This window comes from Schistocerca serialis, chromosome 5, assembly GCF_023864345.2.
Source record: "Schistocerca serialis cubense isolate TAMUIC-IGC-003099 chromosome 5, iqSchSeri2.2, whole genome shotgun sequence".
NCBI classification, from domain to species: domain Eukaryota; kingdom Metazoa; phylum Arthropoda; class Insecta; order Orthoptera; family Acrididae; genus Schistocerca; species Schistocerca serialis.
In genome coordinates, this window is record NC_064642.1 from 242,299,211 (window position 1) to 242,319,264 (window position 20,054).

The window sequence follows — 20,054 nt, forward strand, 5'->3', positions numbered from 1 at the left end:
TGAAATGTAAACATATGGTGAATATATCCAACATCACAGAAACTTGTTACAATAATTCAAGAGGAAACTGGCTTTGAGGGTAGCACTTCATCAATGAAAAGAATTTTAAAAGACACTGGTTTTAAATATGTTAAAAGTAATGATACAAGGATGTTTTTAATGGAAAGAAATGACAACTAAACATTCAGCCGTATTCCTGAGAAAGATTACCTTGATGAAACATGGGTGAATCAGGATCATTCCAGGAAAGCCTGCTGAAAAATGAGTGGTGATGGTGGTGGCAGTTTTCACACAGGAAAAGGTTCTTGGATAGTCATTCTTATGGTTTTGTTCCCGAGAGCAAACTTTCATTTAGTTGTAAGAAAAACAGCAGTGACTATCATTCTGAAATGAATACTGCTCCTTTCAAGAAACAGTCCACATACAGTTTTTGGTGACAACCATTACCTCTGCAAGTAGTCAGCACAAGCGACAAAAGACAAACCACTGGGTGATTTAAACAAGAAAACACACAAACTTAACTGCATGTGAATATGGTCATACAGTTTTGTGTTCACCCCTACACAATGCCAGTATAATCAAATTGAATAAATTTGGGCACATGTTAAGGCTATTGGGGTGGGGGATGTCTCAAGATAACAGACAATGAATCATTTGTGCATGAGGCAACAGACATCATCCTCTGTTCACCAAGGGCAAACTGTCTGTGGCATGTTGAAAAGTTCCAAGAATACCACTTTGATAAGGTGGTGAAGATGAATGTAAGCCTTTGGACTTATCACAAAGTTACAACTGGATGCTTAGGACACAGACTAAGAGAGCAGTGATGATGGCATTATAATGTAGGCTCTGGAACAAAGTAAGGTAATGAATCGTCAGAATAGCACCAGATAAATTCATCAAAAACTCTGATATTTTGACAGGTAACCTCATCATTTTCAACACACAATTGGAAAATGCCTTAAAGTGACAGGGAGGGCTACCTGTCAAGGTAGTGGTGGTTTATGACAAACTTACAGGGGAGCACTCCCTCGTGTTACTTGAAAATGATACATCCAAACACACACATGCATCCATTACAAAATTACACCTTAAGAAAGGTCTGTAGAGTAGAAGGAGTTGTCAAGCAAATATAATCATTTCAGATTACATTTGAAATTAATTTTATTACCCATTCGATTCTTCACTTCAATGGGCAAGCGGCCAAAGATTTTTGTGGCTAAACATCTCACTCATTTTTGTGCCACTTGATGGAGGACTGATGATCTGTGCAAAGAATTTCTCTTTCATTTTTGTAATGATGAATGTTACTGTTGTTTTCAAATTGCTATTGATAACTGAAAACAAACTTCATACAGTCATAAATGTGATGTAAGGCTGTTGTCACTATGTTTAATGAGCTATCTTCAAGAGGTTCTAGAGTGGACATCACATATTACACAAATTACGTGCTTTTCTGCAACAAATACTTTTTTCCTCTGAGAAGAGTTACCAAAGACTATCATGCCACAACAGATCAGTGTATGAAAGTAGAAAAAGTAATTCAGCTACTTGATGTTTTCTCCTCCAGTGTTTGCTGTTATCCATAACAGGAAAGTTGCAGCGCTTAGACACTTTAGCTTGAAATTTAGCACGGACTTCAATGCGAGAGGCTTATAACAGTTTCCACAATGAAACTTTGTCTCAAAACCTGGCAGAAAATCCAAAGAGATTCTGGTCGTATGTGAAGGATGTTAGCAGCCAAAAAACAATCAATGCCTTCTCTGCATGATAGCAATGGAGACACCATCGAAGACAGTGCTGCCAAAGCGGAGTTACTAAACACAGCCTTCCGAAATGCCTTCACAAAATAAGATGAAGTAAATATTCCAGAATTCAAATCAAGAACAGTTGCCAACATGAGTAACTTAGAAGTAAATATCCTCGGAGTAGTGAAGCAACTTAAATCACTTAATAAATGCATGCCTTCTGGTCCAGACTGTATACCAATTAGGTTCCTTTTGGAGTATGCTGATGCATTAGCTCCATACTTAACAATCATATACAACCGTTCCCTCAATGAAAGATCCGTACCCAAAGACTGGAAAGTTGGACAGGTCACACCAATATTCAAGAAAGGTAGTAGGAGTAATCCACTAAATTACAGGCCCATATCATTAATGTCGATATGCAGCAGGATTCTAGAACATATATTGTGTTCTAACATAATGAATTACCTCAAAGAAAATGGTCTATTGGCACACAGTCAACATGGGTTTAGAAAATATTGTTCTTTTGAAACACAACTAGCTCTTTATTCACATGGAGTGCTGAGTGCTATTGACAATGGATATCAGATCGATTCCGTATTTCTGGATTTCCGGAAGGCTTTTGACACTGTGCCACACAAGTGGCTCGTAGTGAAATTGCGTGCTTATGGAATATCGTCTCAGCTATTTGACTGGATCTGTGATTTCCTGTCAGAGAGGTCACAGTTAGCTGTAATTGATGGAAAGTCATCGAGTAAAACAGAAGTGATTTCTGGCGTTCCCCAAGGTAGTATTATATGCCCTTTGCTGTTCCTGATTTGTTATGATTTGGGAGACAATCTGAGCAGCCATCTTCAGTTGTTTGCAGATGACGCTGTCGTTTATTGACTAATAAAGTCATCAGAAGATCAAAACAAACTGCAAAACGATTTAGAAGAAATATCGGAATGGTGCAAAAAGTGGCAGTTGATCTTAAATAACAAAAAGTGTGAGGTCATCCACATCAGTGCTAAAAGGAATGCGTTAAACTTCGGTTACACAACAAATCAGTCTAATCTAAAAGCTGTAAATTCAACTAAATACCTAGGCATTACAATTACGAACTATTTAAATTGGAAGGAACACATAGAAAATGTTGTGGGGAAGGGTAACCAAAGACTGCATTTTATTGGCAGGACACTTAGAAAATGTAACAGACCTACTAAAGAGACTGCCTACACTACACTTGTCCTTCCTCTTTTAGAATATTGTTGCGTGGTGTGGGATCCTTACCAGATAGGACTGGCTGAGTACATCAAAAAAGTTCAAAGAAAGGCAGCACGTTTTGTATTAGTGCAAAATATGGGAGAAAGTGTCTCAGAAATGATACAGGATTTGGGATGGACATCATTAAAAAAAGGCATTTCTCGTTACCACAGAATTTTCTTACGAAATTCCAATCACCAACTTTCTCCTCCAAATGCAAAAATATTTTGTTGACACCGACTTACAGAGAGAGGAATGATCATCAAGATAAAATAAGGGAAATTAGAACTTGTACAGAAAGATATAGGTGTTCATTCTTCCTGCGCGCTATACGAGATTGGAATAATAGAGAATTGTGAAGGTGGTTCGATGAACCCTCTGCTAGGCATTTAAATGTGATTTGCAGAGTATCCATGTAGATGTAGATGTAGATGTAGATCTGTAACAAGTGAATTCCAATTCAGGTTCTTATCAATAAGTGACTGTGTGATACAGTAAAATAAAAATTATTTTATCGAGTTTTGTTGCCCTTGTTGTCAGATAAGCAAGTTTTTGAGAAAAATTGTGCTTGATATCTTCATAAAGCTGCATCAGTTGTTTTTGCCTACCGATGTGACACAGACTGTAGCTGTGGAGCAGCTGATGCAATGTCATCAGGATTTGAAGTAATATTTCTCCTGTAGATGACTGCTTGTAATTGGTTACAACATTTGTTATTCTCCTCATAAATTTGAGCATGTAATACAATGTAACATAGCCAAATGAACCTGACTGTCGTCAGCAACAACACAGTCTGGCAACAGGGGCTTTGTTTCCCCTGTTTCTGCCATAACACTTATGCAAGCCTCAGCCTCTATGCTTCCACATCACTCCCTATTTCTGCATGGAGCCACCTTCCAACATGATGCTCATTGTAACCAACTATCACAGCCTACAAGGTATTTTCAACTTATCATAAATCTTAATTGAAGTAAATATCTTGCTAGAGAGTAACAACACAAATTTCAGAAAAAAATTGTTAGAGTAACATTTCAAAAAACACAAATAAATTTTGAAGGGGTTTCAGCAGATGTTAAAGTAATCCAGTAAATTTTCAGTGACAGCTGTGATCATGTACTGATATTTCTCTATTTTCTTTCATTCAGAATGCAACAGATTACTTCAAAAACAGAATGTAAAACTGTTGGAGAAGATGGCATTTCAAGTGTACTAAAAAAGCATTTAGATCCACGGGACTTTGACCACTTCTGGGAACAATGCTGTTGCAGACTGTGAGTTTTGTTAAATTCCTTGTGTGAGGCTAAATTAGAGTGAAGTGGAGGGTTTTGAAGGTTCCACAACAAGTTAAGTTGCAACTTCAACTTCTTAGACTTGTGTCATAAGGTCTTATTAGATCTACAGCCAACAAATAGAACTGACCTCTTTGAGAATGTCCACAATGAAAGTAGAATCAGTGACAATGAGGCAATTGTAACAACAATGATTTCCACAGTACAAGGAGAAACTAAAGCAAGCAAAATGTGAAAGAACAGCAATTCTATTTCTGCCATATGCTCCTTAAATTTGTTAGTTAAGTATTTCTCTTTGGTAATGGAGAGTCTCTGACTTGTTCTGCACATTTAAGTGTGTATGGTATTTGTTGTTTCAAAGTGAATCTAACTTATTGTACTGTTGTCAGTGAATAAATTAATTAAAAATGAAGTTTCTTGCTTCGACCAAGCTCTGCTACTAGATTCTTTACTCGTCAGGATATGGGTCCAGCAGCAAATAGTTGGAAGGCTAAAATGTAACTATTATGAAAGTTTTTTAGTATTTCTGGTTTGTCGGGTTGGAATGTCAAGACATCAGAAGAATATGAAAGCAAATATTCAGTTTCACTTTTTGATGGAAACAATTTCAGAAACCGGAAATTTAAAATGCGAGGTATGCTATACAAATTGGATTTATTCCAGCTCACTTCTGAAGAATACACAGAACAAGTGAAGTTTGTAGATAGTTATATGGAGAAAGGAACAAACTGAGAATGAAAAACAACTCAAAAATCTCACAGAACATAGTTAAAAATGTTGTTCAAAAATAACAGATTAATTGCGGACAATCATCTGGAATACGTGAAAGAAAGCAGCAGTATGTTTCAAATGTGGAAACACTTGTGTGACACATCTAAAAGAAAAAGCATCACTAGTCATTTACTTATGTGTACAATTACTACAACTGAAGCTCCATTCAGCAAAAAGTACAGTGAGTGAGCATTTCTAAGAATTTGAAAAAATGATACATGACTTCTGGTTAACAGGTGTGACAGTTATTTTTGTTAATAATGCCACAAAAATATGATAATATAGTAACAGCAATCAAGATTATATCTAAGCTAAGTTTTGTGAAAAATAAGCTCACGGATCACAGAAATAAACGTGCAGCCTCTAAGAAGAGATTTGCAGGTGACTCAGGACTGAACACAGTGTTTAATATGTACAGAAGCAGTTTGTCATTAGAAAACTCAATGGAAAACAAACTCATGAATGTCAGTGGAAGTGACAAGCATATTTCAGTAGCAAAAAATAGTTTAGTTTTAAATGTTATAACTGTGGTGCATTTGGACACAAAAGAATTGACTGCAATAACAGAAACAAAAAAAGAAAGTCTCTGAAAACTCAGTAAACTGTGACTCTCAAGAGGATTCTGTGAGTTCGGATGCATGTTGCTTTTTTTTTTTTTTTTTTCCTCGCATTTAATAAATCAGTTTCCTGGTAATTGTACTCAAGTGCAAGTGGATACTTTGCGAATGACTAAAAAAGTCATTGATAAAATTGAACAAATGGTTGAAAGACGGGTATACATTAATGCTGCAATCTGGAACTGTTTTGAAGGCAACACCATTCAGTGAAATGACTGTTATCAGCTATGTCAACAGAAAGGCAGTCTGTTGATTTTTTGTTGGACTATCTTACAATTTATTATAAGAGCACAAACTGGAAACAAGTGGTTTCAAAGTTACATTTGAAAATGGAAGAAAATCTACTGATCTATGGTATGATATTTCTTATTGAAACACTGCCAATATGGCACCATAGGTTAGGACACACAAATTCTCTCAATTTAAAAGTACTCCCAGAATGTGTGGAAAGAGTGAACACTGAAAACATGAAGACATCAGAATTGTGCACCATCTGCATGGAAGGCAAAAAATAAGACTTTCACACAAACAGAAGAGTGCAAGAGCAAAATGTCTTTTGGAGCTGTTACATAATGATATCATGGGTCCTATAGACAAAACAGAAAGGTTCTTTCAAGAGAAAAAAAAGCATGAGAGGGGGGGATTCCAGTATGAATTTATGTACAACAAAATTGAGTGAGTGATTGAGTGCCTGAAGAAACATCACCAACAAGGCTTGCAGCATGTTGTTGGATAGTAAACTTGAAAAATCTTTTTTGGTCAGAAGCAGTAATAGACGGCTATTTAAGGTACACAGAACACCAACATGCACACACAGAAGACTCAGTTGATATGAGACAAGCCGTTTTGCATGCTCCAAAGAAGGAAAGTTGCAGTATAGTATTGCTAGAGACTATGGCATATCACAACAACTAATAAATGTGTGGAGTCGACAGGAAGAAACAGTAGCCAATAAGCAAACATCAGGTCGTCTTCAAAAAATAACAAGAGAGGGAGGACAGAATGATTTGTAAGCAGTCAGCTGCTGATCCAGGAAAATTAGCCCGACAAATTTGGGATGATCTGGAGCAGCATTGTGGACTGAACCTAGATGTTTCTACTGTAAAATGTCACTTAATAGCTGTTGATTTAATGGTATATGACCATCATATAAACCAATCATAAATTTTAAAAAATAGGAAGGTGAGGATAGAGTTTGCAAAGAAACATCAAACTTGGAAAGCTACAAATTGGTGTAAGGTTTTATGGACTGATGAAAGTAAATTTAATGTAGTTTCTTCTGATTGTGTGCAGATATACATAGACCAAAAACCCAAGAGGACAACAAAAAGTACCAGATAATAAACATCAAACATGATGGGAGCAGCGTCATGGTGTGGGGATAGCTTTCTAGACATGGGGCTCATTTACTAGTCCAAACAGAAGCCAAAATGGATTATTTCCTGTACAGCGACATTCTATAAAAGAATACGGCTACACTTGTGAGAAAGAATATGCGTGGTAATTGGATATTTCAGCAGGACAATGATTCGAAACACACCTTTGGCCATTTAAAAAAAAAAATACTCTCAGAGAAACAAAATTAAGCTTTTTGAGCAGACAAACCAGATCCCATTACCCTATGGTATGGTGAAATGCCAAAGTTGTAGAAACATAAAGTCTTATGTTGCGCAGCATATTGAAGACTTCCTGGAAAAGAGATTGCTATAAAGTTTGACACTAGAATAAAGAACTGCTTCATTATTGGATACTGGGTTAATGGATTCTCTTAAGGTGACCAGAAGAGACACACATCATTCTTACAAGACTTCAAGTTTCATGAAAATCGTTTTGATTTTAATGTGAAGATGGTTCTGTTGTGAAGAAGAAAAAAAGAACAAGGTTGTCATTGATGAAGAAAATGTCAATGACTATGTAAATGACTCCAAATCAAGTGATAATGAAACTGAAGATATGAAATCTCCTGATCCGCAGAAGTGTAAGACTATTCTGTATTGGCACCAAATGTGAAGATATATGTTGAGGAAGTTCTGCGGACTTTCAGTGACATCTTCTACAAATTGAATAAAGAAGAACAGTTTCACACTGTAGCAGAAGACATGACTGTAACAATTGAAAACAAGACCTGGACAATATATAAATTACCTAAAAAAAAACAAGAAGGCTATTGCCACTAAGTGGGTTTTTAAAATGAAACATGAAGATGTAGGCAGTATTAGTAGTTACAAAGCTAGATTAGTTACTCATGATTATTCCCAAACAAAAGGTTTTGACTATAATATGCTCTTGCAGCAAGGTTGGCAACTCTCTTGCTGATTGACTAATGAAAAACTGATTGCAAATCAAATGGATTTGAAACGTGCTTTTCTTCATTGAAAATTTAGATGAATAAATTTATGTAAAGATGCCAACATGATTTAATGTTGGAATTTAATGTTTGACTAGTTTGTTAATGATCTAGGTTTTGTTTGAAGACATACTGATGGGTGCCTACATACTTACATGAATGTAAACACTAAGGCTTATGTCTTGTTATATGTAGATGATTTTATCATTTTAGGAAATTGTATGATGAAAACTGAAGACATCATGTTAACTATACAAGGTAAATTTAAAATGAAAGCCTCGGGGAATTGAGACTGTTCTTGGAACTAAGATATAGCAGTGGTCAAAAGCATCTTGTGGTTTCAGTGTTATGTTGTTAATACTGCTTGCATGCAGTCACTACACATCAGTGCTCATAGCTGTGTCACCTCATTAAGAGCTTCACACTGCTGTGATTAGGTACTTGATAAACAAGCAAAATCATTCTATAACAATGTAAGTATATATTCCTTTAGCTCAAAAGTATTTTGTAATGTGCTCTGGTGGAATGGTGTTCATTAGCTATTGTTACTTAGGCATTCAGATAGTGTTTGTTTATTTGTAGAGACAATTACAAGCATGTAAAAACACACAGAACATATGGTCGATATGAGACAAACTGTTTTACATGCCCTGAAGAAGGGAAAGTTGAAGTATAATGTTGCTAGAGACTATGGCATGTCACAACAACTTGAGGTGGATGCTCGAGTGAGATTCACCAAACAACACCTTATAATCAGGAGTTCATTTATTTACCTCTTCACACAAGTAAGGCTTACAGAGAACTGGATGGCAGAACTACACAGAGATAATGTTTTGCTAGGTTCAAAGACGATGCTCAGATCGATACTGGTGTCGATCTCATTGGCACCCCATAGCCCCATCCCCTCCCGCAGTATGGAGTACTCCTGAGAGGCCATGGGGGGGTGGGGGGTGACTATAGTGTCGGAATGGGTGGTCCGCAGGAGCCAAACCATGGTCAGCTCGACAGCATCATCGGGGAGCTGTGTTGGTCGATGACGTAAAGGAAGGTCCGGCCACCGAACCTGGAAGTCGTTGAAACGCGCCAGACATCATACTGGGTGTGCTGGTCATGCAGCGACAGGTAGGCCAGCGACTTGCGGGAGGAACGCAGCAACGATGACAATGTCTCAACTGGGCGTGGTGAACACACAAAGCATGTCCAGGTTGACGTCGGTCGAGAGGGGAACACATTTCACCAGTTGGCAGGAAATGGTGGAGGTTGTGTCATGAGCACTGGATGAAGGGAAACATACGACAGACAGTGTGTCATTGCGTAGTATTATAGAGATGTCGTGGATTATGTCTGGGAGGACAGGCACAAACACCTCGAGTGAGGGCACGTTCAAGATGGGGGGCGTGAGAAACCTCGACAGGGCGAGGCAGGCATTGGGGGAGAGGTCGAAGGGACTGGAGAAGGGCCCGGCGGCGGAGGCGTGATCGTAGGTAAGTTCGACATGGGGAGCATGTGATCACTTGACTGAGTGCGTGAGACTGGAGTAGAGGGCGAGGTCGGAGAAGAGCTCGATGATTGCAGCTGGAAGTCACTTGACTGAGTGAGTAAGTCCGATGTGGAGGGAGTGGTCGGAGCATCATGAGCCACGACAGTGAGTGGCACGGTCGCAGCCTGAAAGAGGGTAGAAGTGGGCTTGACACGAGCAGGCTTAAGTCTGTTGAGAGAGACCGTAACAGCTGAATCTTTTATCTGGACGTCATAGGTGTTGGCTGCGTGCCGGAGAACTCAGTACGGGCCGATATAAGAGGGTTGGGGGGGAGCACGTACAGTGTCATCTCGGAGCATGACGTACTCGCAATTGTTCAGAGATTTTGGGACGTGAACCTTAGGGTGGGAATGGCTGGCGGGCGGAGGGATGTGGAGGTTGATGAAGTGGCGTCTGACGCGGTCCATGAAGGAAGATAAGTCAGACTGAGGGAGAGAAGCGGAAGGGCTCACAAGTTCGCCAGGGAGAACAATGTTCTGGCTGTATACAAACTTGGCTATTGTGCTTTTGAGGTCTTCCTTATAGATCGCACGAATGCCGAGTAGTACAAGGGGAAGGGCCTCTGTCCAAAGAGAGTCGTGGCATCGAAGAGCCATCGTGAAAGTGTGGTGCCAGTGCTCAACTAGTCCGTTACTTTGTGGGTGATATGCTGTGGTATGGATGCGCCGGATGCCACAAATGTTACAAATCTCGAACAGGGCTGACTCAAATTGTCTGCCCTGGTCAGTCGTGATGATAGCTGGACATCCGAAACACGATACCTATGACTTGATGAAAGCTCGAGCAACAGTTTCAGCCATGATATTGGGGAGTGGGACAGCCTCGACCCAGTGAGTTGTTTGGTCGATAGACGAGAGAACATAACGAAAGCTGTTAGAGGGGGGGAGAGGGCCGACAATGTCAATGTGAATATGCTGGAAACGCCAAGGAGGGATCGAAAAGGCGCTGAGGGGGGGTGAAGTGTGCTTGCGTACTTTGCAGCATTGTATAGCTGGAGCCGAGTTTCGTGGAGCTGGAGGGAGAGCTCGAAGTTTTCCTTCCGTAGGCGAGCGACGTTTTCAAGCTCGACAAGGTACTTGTGCGTTGTTTCTTGTAACATCGTCGACAGAGCCGAGCATGTACGGATGAGATGTCATGGGGGGGTTTGCTCGACGGAGCACAGGGGAAGTGAGTTTTGGACGGGTGATTTCACACTAGGTCTGGTGAAAGTTTGTGGTGTCGCAAGAAGTCAATGCCTAGTATAGGTTCCTCAATATTGCACACTAAAAAAGTCCACTCCAGTTTGCAGTCTGCAGAGAGTGAGATGACGTGGGAGGTTGAACCCCAGCATTGTAGTTTAGTAGAATTCACAGCTTGCAGTGAAGTATGATGAGGGCGGATGTTCGACGACACTAAGGACGTAAGCAGCAGTGAAACATCGGTGCCTGTGTCCACTAGGAAAAAGTATCCCGACAAAATGTCTTTAATATAAAATCGTCCATAATTATCCAGTTGTTCACAGACAGAATGGATTACTGGGAGGTGCCTGTCATGTTGTGCGCAGGAGGCGGCACCCGGGCCTACCTGCGATTTGCATTTGGGAAGCAGCAGTATGGTCTGCAGTTCCGTGCCGCCTCACCAAACTGGGTGTGGAAGTAACAGTATGGGTAGTGCAGCTACCTGCGGAAAGTTTGTTGCCAGAGGTGGTGGCCGAGGTTTGGAGGCCGTAGCCGGTTCAGTTGCAGGAGGGGGCGTGACTGAGGGCGGAGCCGGTGACGTCCCAGCTGTTTGTATACTGCGTCCCGGAGGGAGCGGAACGCTCGGTACAGTGCGGCCCCGGCTGCGTCCGGCTGCAGGATGAGGAGCCTGAACCTGAGACTTGCCAGGTAGGCAGTGGCTGGCGAAATAGAGCAGTGATGCCTCATGTAGGTTGTCAGCAATTGTCATTCATTGCTCGACAGGTTCGGGAGACCTCTGAGTCAGAGCAAAGCAGATGTGGGGAGGTAGTTTATCTGTCCAGATGGCAAGGAGAGCTGTGTCAGAAAGTAGATCGTCGCTGACCAGGGCCCATAGCCGTCTCCAAAGTTGTGAAGGGTTGTCATTGCCTAGTTGCTCGACATGGAGCGGCAAACCGTTGTCCTGGCGGTGGTAGGTTATCCAACGGAGCATTTGCAGAAATCAACATTGATCCCGCACTGCACAGAGATCCGTAAGAGGTAACTCCACTGTCGATGAGGGAGGGCACATGTGGCGGGAACAAAGGCGTCTGATAGCCGGAGTCATGCACACTCCTAACCTCACTTATTGTTGCAGGCACGAAAACGTCCAACGAAATTGGCATAATCGACGAGTGAGAGGCATCGTGTTGCAGTCCTGGCAGGTGTACATCGCCTGCAACACGATGCATATCGATCACAAAATCCGGCGTTAGGCATTGGGCTGAAGCCATTGTTCGAATATTGTGTTGATGTAATACACGCGAAAATAACCGATGCGGAGGCCGCGGACACAGTAAAATGGCGAAAACGGAATACTTTACAACTCGGGGTCACCAGTGGGGTGGATGCTCGGGTGAGATACACCGAACAACACCTTATAATCAGGAGTTCACTTATTTACCTCTTTACACAAGTTAGGCTTACAGAAAACTGGATGGCGGAACTATACAAAGATAATGTTTTGCTAGGTTCAAAGATGATGCTCAGATTGATACTGGTGTTGATATCATCGGCGCCACAAACTAATAAGTGTGTGGAGTTGACAGGAAGAAACTGTAGCTGATAAGCCAACATCAGGCCATCCTCAAAAAACAATAAAGAGGGAGGACAGAATGATTTGTAAGCAGTCAGCTGCTGATCCAAGAAAAATGAGCCTGACAAATCAGGAATGAACTGGAGCAGCTTCATGGACTGAACCTACATGTTTCTACTGTAAAATGCCACTTAATAGCTGTTGATTTAAATGGTATATGACTGTCATATATATAAAACCTGAAAGGTCAGGATAGAGTTTGCAAAGAAACATCAAACTTGAAATGCTACAAATTGATGTAAGGTTTTATGGAGTGAGGAATGATGAAAGTAAATTTAATGTATTTTCTTCTGATTGTGTGCACATATACATAGACCAAAAACCCAAAAGGACAACAAAAAGTACCAGATACCAAACATCAAACATGGTGGTAGCAGCGTAATGGTGTGGGGATTGTTTTATAGACATGAGGCTCATTTACTAGTCCAAATAGAAGCCAAAATGGATTATTTCCTGTACAGTGACATTTTATAATAGAATCTGGTTCCACTTTGGAGAAAGAACATGCCTTGTAATTGGATATTTCAGTAGGACAATATTTGAAATGCACCTTCGGCCATTTAAAAAAAATACTCTCAGGGAAAAAAAAAGTCAAGCTTTTTGAGCAGCCAAGCCAGCACTGAGGTCTAAATCCAGCTGAACACCTCTGTGATGCATTGGACTGACATGTTCATTAAAGAAGCTATTCAAAAAAGGATAAATTTGCTGCTGCCTTATTGGACAAATGGCGAAAACTCCCACTTGATCTATTACAAGAGCTTGTATATTCAGTGGCATATAGATGTGCAGCTGTGATGAAAGTCCATGGGTATGCAACAAATTAATAAGTTGTTCTTCACATTGCAAAATTTTTTTGTTTTGTTCTTACATACTTAGATGTACTAATAATTACTTTTGAGCCTGAAGCGTTGTTACTTCAGTTTTGATGTATAGTAATTTTTTTTAAAAAATTAAATATAATTTTGTGCTAAATTGGTTATAATTACTTACTTTTCAATTATCCATGGGCAGTTTTTTTCTATTCCACACTTATTTTTATGTAATTGTGACTAACGCCTACTGCAAAATACTTTTCAATGCTACTGTAGATAAGAGGGAAGATGGTATAATTTTTAATCAGAAAACTTATTTTGAATATCAGTTGAAGAGGTTTGATATGAATTAGTGCAAGCCAAGTTACACACCTAGGGGATTGAATTTCATAGAAGTTGAGGATGGCAAAAGATTGATGAGAATAGGCCTTACAGAGAATCAACATATTTTTTTGCTACATGTGACTAGAACAATATGACCTGACTTAAGCTATTCTGCTAATTATTTTAGTTGTTATCAATGAGATCCAAAGAAATCATCGGAAAGGTTGAAGGACAATGCTGTGTTACATAAAATGCACATACATTTTAGGATATGGCTTGAAGTATGAAAATATGCAACTGGGATAGAAGCAAAACACACTTGAACTGCTGCAAGATAGAGCCAATAAACCATCATAATGGAAGAAAGTAAGCAACTAATGCAGAACATCCCGCACAATAACAGCATCCATGGTAAGTGGTACAAACTTTGGGAACATGTGGTGGCTACAGATAACTACACAAATTATTCCTTTGATATTATTTTCCATTCCTGTTTGTGCTTCTGTGTTGTGTTTCTTTGACAATAAAGTCAATTATATATCTAAAGTGGTGTCTTCTCATATCCCCATTGAGTACAGAGTGTGATACTCAACAGTGGAGACTCCAAATACAATTTCGTTTGCGAATTATTCATTTTATTTTGGGTGTTACTCTTACTTGTAGCTGGCCAACAGACAATGGATCACCTAGCATGCAGTGCTTGAGATCCAGATTTTCATCCTTATATTTCAGTCTTTGACTGTGAAATACAAGCAACGACAACATTGCAAGTACCATATTCACCTAATTATGCATCTATGTGCCACACTGGCCTTCATGCTACAAACCTAAGCTTGTCTGCATCACAATGGCAGGATCCGTGTACTACTGCTGCAGTCCAAATGGCAGTGTATGGTGGCTACCATGTTCCATCTGCCACACACCAGATCATGGCCTATGCCAGTTGAAACAGGAATATACATCACAACTTTTCACCTCAATGCACATACCACCTTAATTGACATCCTACCCACTACAGATGGAGGACAATTATTCTAGATTCATGTTGCAAGATACCATTCGGCCTTCCACCCTTGATCGTCCCACCTGAACCCCTTATCCTTTCCTGCCACATCATGTAGCACATGCAGACAATGCCTCACTACCTCCACTTTGGTGAACTTGGGTGATGCATCACATTCCCTTCAGATGACACTGCCAAACAAGATTTTGCACCATCTACTAGGGAGGTACCAGTGCAGCCACCGACCGTATTTACTCGAATCTAAGCCGCACTCGAATCTAAGCTGCACCTGAAAAATGAGACTCGAAATAAAGGAAAAAAAATTTCCCGAATCTAAGCCGCACCTGAAATTTGAGACTCGAAATTAAAGGGGAGAGAAAAGTTTTAGGCCGCACGTCCAAATCGAATCAAAGTTGGTCCATTGTAATATGAGACACAATTTAGGTCGAATGAATGACGATACAGCTACAGTAGTTTGGTTCGAGTCGTAAGCTTAGCACGCGGGGAAGACACATGCTTAGCATGCGTCAGGCGCTCCGTCCGTATTTATACGGGTACCCTTCCTTTTTCACGTGCTTCGTCTGGTTTGAATCTATTGCTTATTTTGCTTCGATCTGATAAGTGCCGTTTTCTTTGTTATAGGTGTTTACGTCACTCTAAGCTGAAAATGCATTACTGTACTGTGTCATGCATTGTTTGTCGCATTCTGATAGTGCGTGTTTACGGACTGTCGCCGCTCACGGCATAGCTTGCTTTTGCGTGCGCTACTGCCGCTAACAATAAAAAAAAAAAGAGAGAGGAATCGTCTCATTAGCGAAACAATGGCAAGAGACTGCTATTTGTTGTTACTTACACTGCTGCTTTCTTTGACAATGATCAACAAGAACCAAATAATAGACTGCGTATGATAGAACATGTTCTGAACGAGAGTTAGGCGAAAATTTTTCTCCGTTTGAAAATCTTTGCGGCCGCTTCTTTAGTACATCAAATTCTGCACAGAAATTAGAGTCATCTTAGATTTGAAAATCTAGTCAGTTGCCGTGCTTCATTTCTGACTGTGTCACTTAATACGAATATAAACATGATACGTATATTCTTCCGCATTTGCTGTTGTCTCACTCTAGTTTCGTAGTTTATTAGGCAGGCAGGATTTAAATGAGATAGCAGCAAACACGAAAGAAAACATGGCAAAATGTTTATATTCATATTATTCTTATGGTGAAGAGAATACTGCATGTGATTCACAATTCATAAAAGTTCCTATTAGCAACCATCTCTTGTCACAGGTAGGAAAAATTTCAGAACATAGAGTTGGCCATATTGACAAACGTCCCAAACGGTCTTGCCAGTCGGATTTTCGTAGTACATTGAAATTCTGCTACATTCGAAGATGAACAATACGGAGTTTGTATTTACTTCGTTGGATAATGTATGAAAATGCAGTGGTCGAAACTCGGGGCGGAGAAAAAAAAGCTCGTCTTCCACCTTTTTTAAAAAAAAATCTATTTACTGACGCAGAGGTTTTGGCGCCAGTATTTATCTTTGTGCCTACAAACCATGCCTGTGTAGCGCTACATATATTCGACGGCAGAAGTTAGTTGTGGCGGCACCTACCGACATTTTTCAGAACTTCCGCTTGCTTTGCACTCGATTCTAAGCCGCAGACGGTTTTTTGGATTTCAAAAACCGGAAAAAAAGTGCGGCTTAGATTCGAGTAAATACGGTACATCAAAGACTCCTCCACAACACATGGCAATTCAACCATCGGCTATGCAACATTTTCTCACAAGCAGATTTCCCAATCTTATTCAACTACAAAAGGGAAATTCAAAGACTTGGTTTGGCCTGGTCGACAACCTGTTAGATTTACATGGAATCCTGGACAATAATGCCAAGTTTATTTGCTTAGTTAGTCACCTATGTGATCACATGATTATCAGCGACCTACTACTGAGGCTGCCAGCACAGCTCGAGTATGCTATGGCAAGGAAAAAGAGTCATCAAACATCTACTGCCTCCACTGGCAGATGCTATACACCATATAATCCATGAAAAACACCTCAGCCCAAGATTGCCTTCACATCTGTGGAGCCGCCTGCGAGCACACAAGGGGCCCTGAAGTCATGCCTGACTTTGCAATCTGGACATCATGGCTCATCAAGGTTCTGCATGAATTCCAACTGCAGCTCCTTTCCCATTCTGATGACCCTTTGGGGAGCAAGCTTAGGATGGAAGACCAGGCATACAGAATTATCAGGCACAGGCAACTATTCTCAAATACAAAATCTTGGTGGATGACTAAGTTGGCAGCAGTGGCTCCACTCTCCTTTCTCCATAGATGTTCTCAGATAGTAGAGGTTGTATGAGAGCTGACTTCCCACAGCAAAGTAGCCTGCAGCCACTAGCAGCCAGTGCTGGACACATCCAGCTTCAGATTTCCAAGCTCCAATGAGTCCTGCCAGCTCACTATCTGGTCAGGTAAGAGAAGCACAGCATAGCACAACAGATGGCGCAGGTGACAACCTCCTTACCCAAGCTCAGCTAGTTACACATTACCTGTTGCAGCGTGACAAGAAATTGCTGTCCTCCTTGTGCTTACCCAAACTCTACGCATGAGCCAATATAGGCACCATGGCTCGCAACGCTCCTGCAGGGCAATGTTTTGGACAACAGTCATTGAGTACAGCAACCACGGCTTGCTGGTGACTCTACATCTCAAACTGCTACAAAAACTTGAACTTTCTCATGGGCGTTGGAGTGGATGTCAGTGTCATCCCATCCTCTTGCAATCTCACTCCATCAATTCCTGTGAAACTTGCTCACTACGCATCTAACGGCTTCCACATCATCATTTGTGGCACAGTGGAACTCTGGCTCCATCTCTAACCACAGATGCAGTTCATTTGGACATTTCACGTCACAGACATTTACAGCCCAGTTCATGGTACTGACTTTCCAAAAAAAATCTGTGTCTCCAAACCTGCAGACAACATCCCTGATTCATCATGTGACAGGCTCTCACATCCCAGACTGTTTCAGTATTTCTGCTGTAATGTATTCCTCGATATCTGATCAGCGTCTCCTAAATTTATCCGAGTTTTCAATGCTGATGGCTTGCCTAACCAACACCCTGTTTGAGCTCACTATTCAACACACTGAGATAGACATCATAAGTGCACACAATCCAAGCTTCCAACATTTTAAATGCCACATCACAGAAATTGGCACACATTCAACACAGACTCAGCCACCTCTTCAGTTCACAGCCAACACACACCACCATCATGCCCCTGTCTGCACAAACTGAGATGAGTCACATTCCTCCTCAAAGTGCTTTGCCTCCTTGTACGAAGTCTTTGTGAGATGGTAATTGTGTTCTTTCCTTGCATACTCAGGCTTCACAACTAAGTGCTATCACTAAAGGTACTCATCACAGGATAACTATTACGGAAGGTCCTCACGCTGCCTCACCTCCAAAACATTACATCATGCTACAGCAGTTATTAATGAGCTTTTAAGTGTAATTTCTCCCATCCGCATCATGCCTATGAAGGATGGTTTGTTTCAGCTGTGTGGTAACTATCGGAAACTTAATGCCTGAACTATTGTGGACAATCTGCCCAGAGCCCACTTTCAGGAATTCATCCAGCTACTTAGCAGGGCATGAGTGTTTGGTGTTCTTGACGGCTGCAAAGCATACCACCAGAGTCTTATGTTCAAAGATGACATCCCCACAACTGCAATCATTACACTGTTTGGCTTATCTGAATACTGCTATATGTCTTATGGCCTGAAAAATGTGGCTCAGACTTAGCAAAGGTTCAGTGATGCTGTTTTATTTAACCTGCCTTATTGCTATGCCTACCTTGAAGATATCCTGATCTTCTCCCCCTCTACTGAGAAACATGAGCAACATCTGACACAATCTCTCACTGCACAGCGTGGAAATTAACCACAATAAATCACAATTGAGCCACAGGAGCGTCACCTTCCTCGGCCATACCATCACTGCCAAATCTATCCACCAGACATCTGACCACATTGCGTTTATCCATGACCTCCTGTTACCTACGACCTATTGCAATTTGTGACATTTTCTTGGCATGATAAATTTTTATGGTAGACAATTGCCCTATGCCGCCTCTCTCCAGACCCCATTGACAGATGGTCTGGCCAGTAAGAACACCTCTGGGACATGGAAGGTATGGTGCTCAGATGAATTTCATATACTCTCACAGTCATGCACCCATTACTGGACGCTCACATCTCTTTCACAGCTGATGGGAGTAACTCTTTGAATGGTGCAGTTCGACAACAGCATGTTGGTGATACATCACAACCCCTTCAATTTTTCTCAAAGAAACACTGCTTCTCTGTGTATGTGGTCAGCTTTCAACTGTGAATTAATATCGGTATACAAGGTCAACAATATTTCCACAATGACACTGAAGGGCATGAGCTTATGATTTTTACTCATCATAAACAACTGGCTGCCACTATTCACAACCCTGCAAATGACCTTCTTCCATGAAGATTCCATCACATGGACATAATTAGCCAGTAGATCTCCGACATTCAGTACATCAGAGGTTCAGGCAAAGTGGTTGAGATTATCGGTCATGAGTGAACTCCATCACTTCTCCACAGGACTTGGATGAACACCTAGTGGATGATACTGAACTTCAAAATCTTCAACAGAACCCTAAATCAGTACTGACCTTAATTTCCTGCTCCCTCCCCAGTTCCTCACACTTGACACTAAGTAACATGTCTACAGGCAACCTCTGCCAGTTTGTTCTGGCTCCTGTCCATTGGACAGTTTTCTCCACTTTCCACAACCTCACATATCCATGCATTGACTCTATGACCCAACTCATCATGAAACATTTTGTTTGGCCCAGTATGAAGAATGACTGCTGCTTATGGACTTGTGTGTGCATACTATGTTAACAACACAATGTTGGCTGGTATACTCAACCTCCACTGGGTAAAACCGATTTACTGAAGGGGCACCTTTGACATGTGCTCCTCAACATCGTGGCCTCCCTTCTCTCATCCAAGGGGTTCAGACACACCCTTTCAGCTACTGACCAGGTAACTAGGTGGGTCGAGGACAGACCTCTTTCGAACTGATTCTGTCATGCAAACTTTCATTTCTGTGTGGATTTCGCTTTCCGAACACCCCTTTTCCATCACTATTGACCAGGGATGCCAGTTTGAGTCTCTACTCTTTGCCAGATTATGTGACTTGTGTGGTGCCTACAAGTTACATACAACTGTGTACCATCTGCAGAGACCCTGCTGTGGATCTTACTTGGCGTCTGCTCAGCTAACAAAGATGACCTGCACGCCTCTCTCAATGATATCCTCTATGGTGAGCCTCTAGGGCTACCTGCAGAGTTTGTCAAGCACACAGAATTCCTGCCTTGGGACAAGTTTCCTACTTTAGCTGAGCAGCTTCGCTCACATATCGTTCATGTACATTCGCCAGCCCCATATCCTCACTTCCTGCCATGAATGTTCATACATAGCAATTTGACACATTGTGAGTTCATCATGCTATGTGAT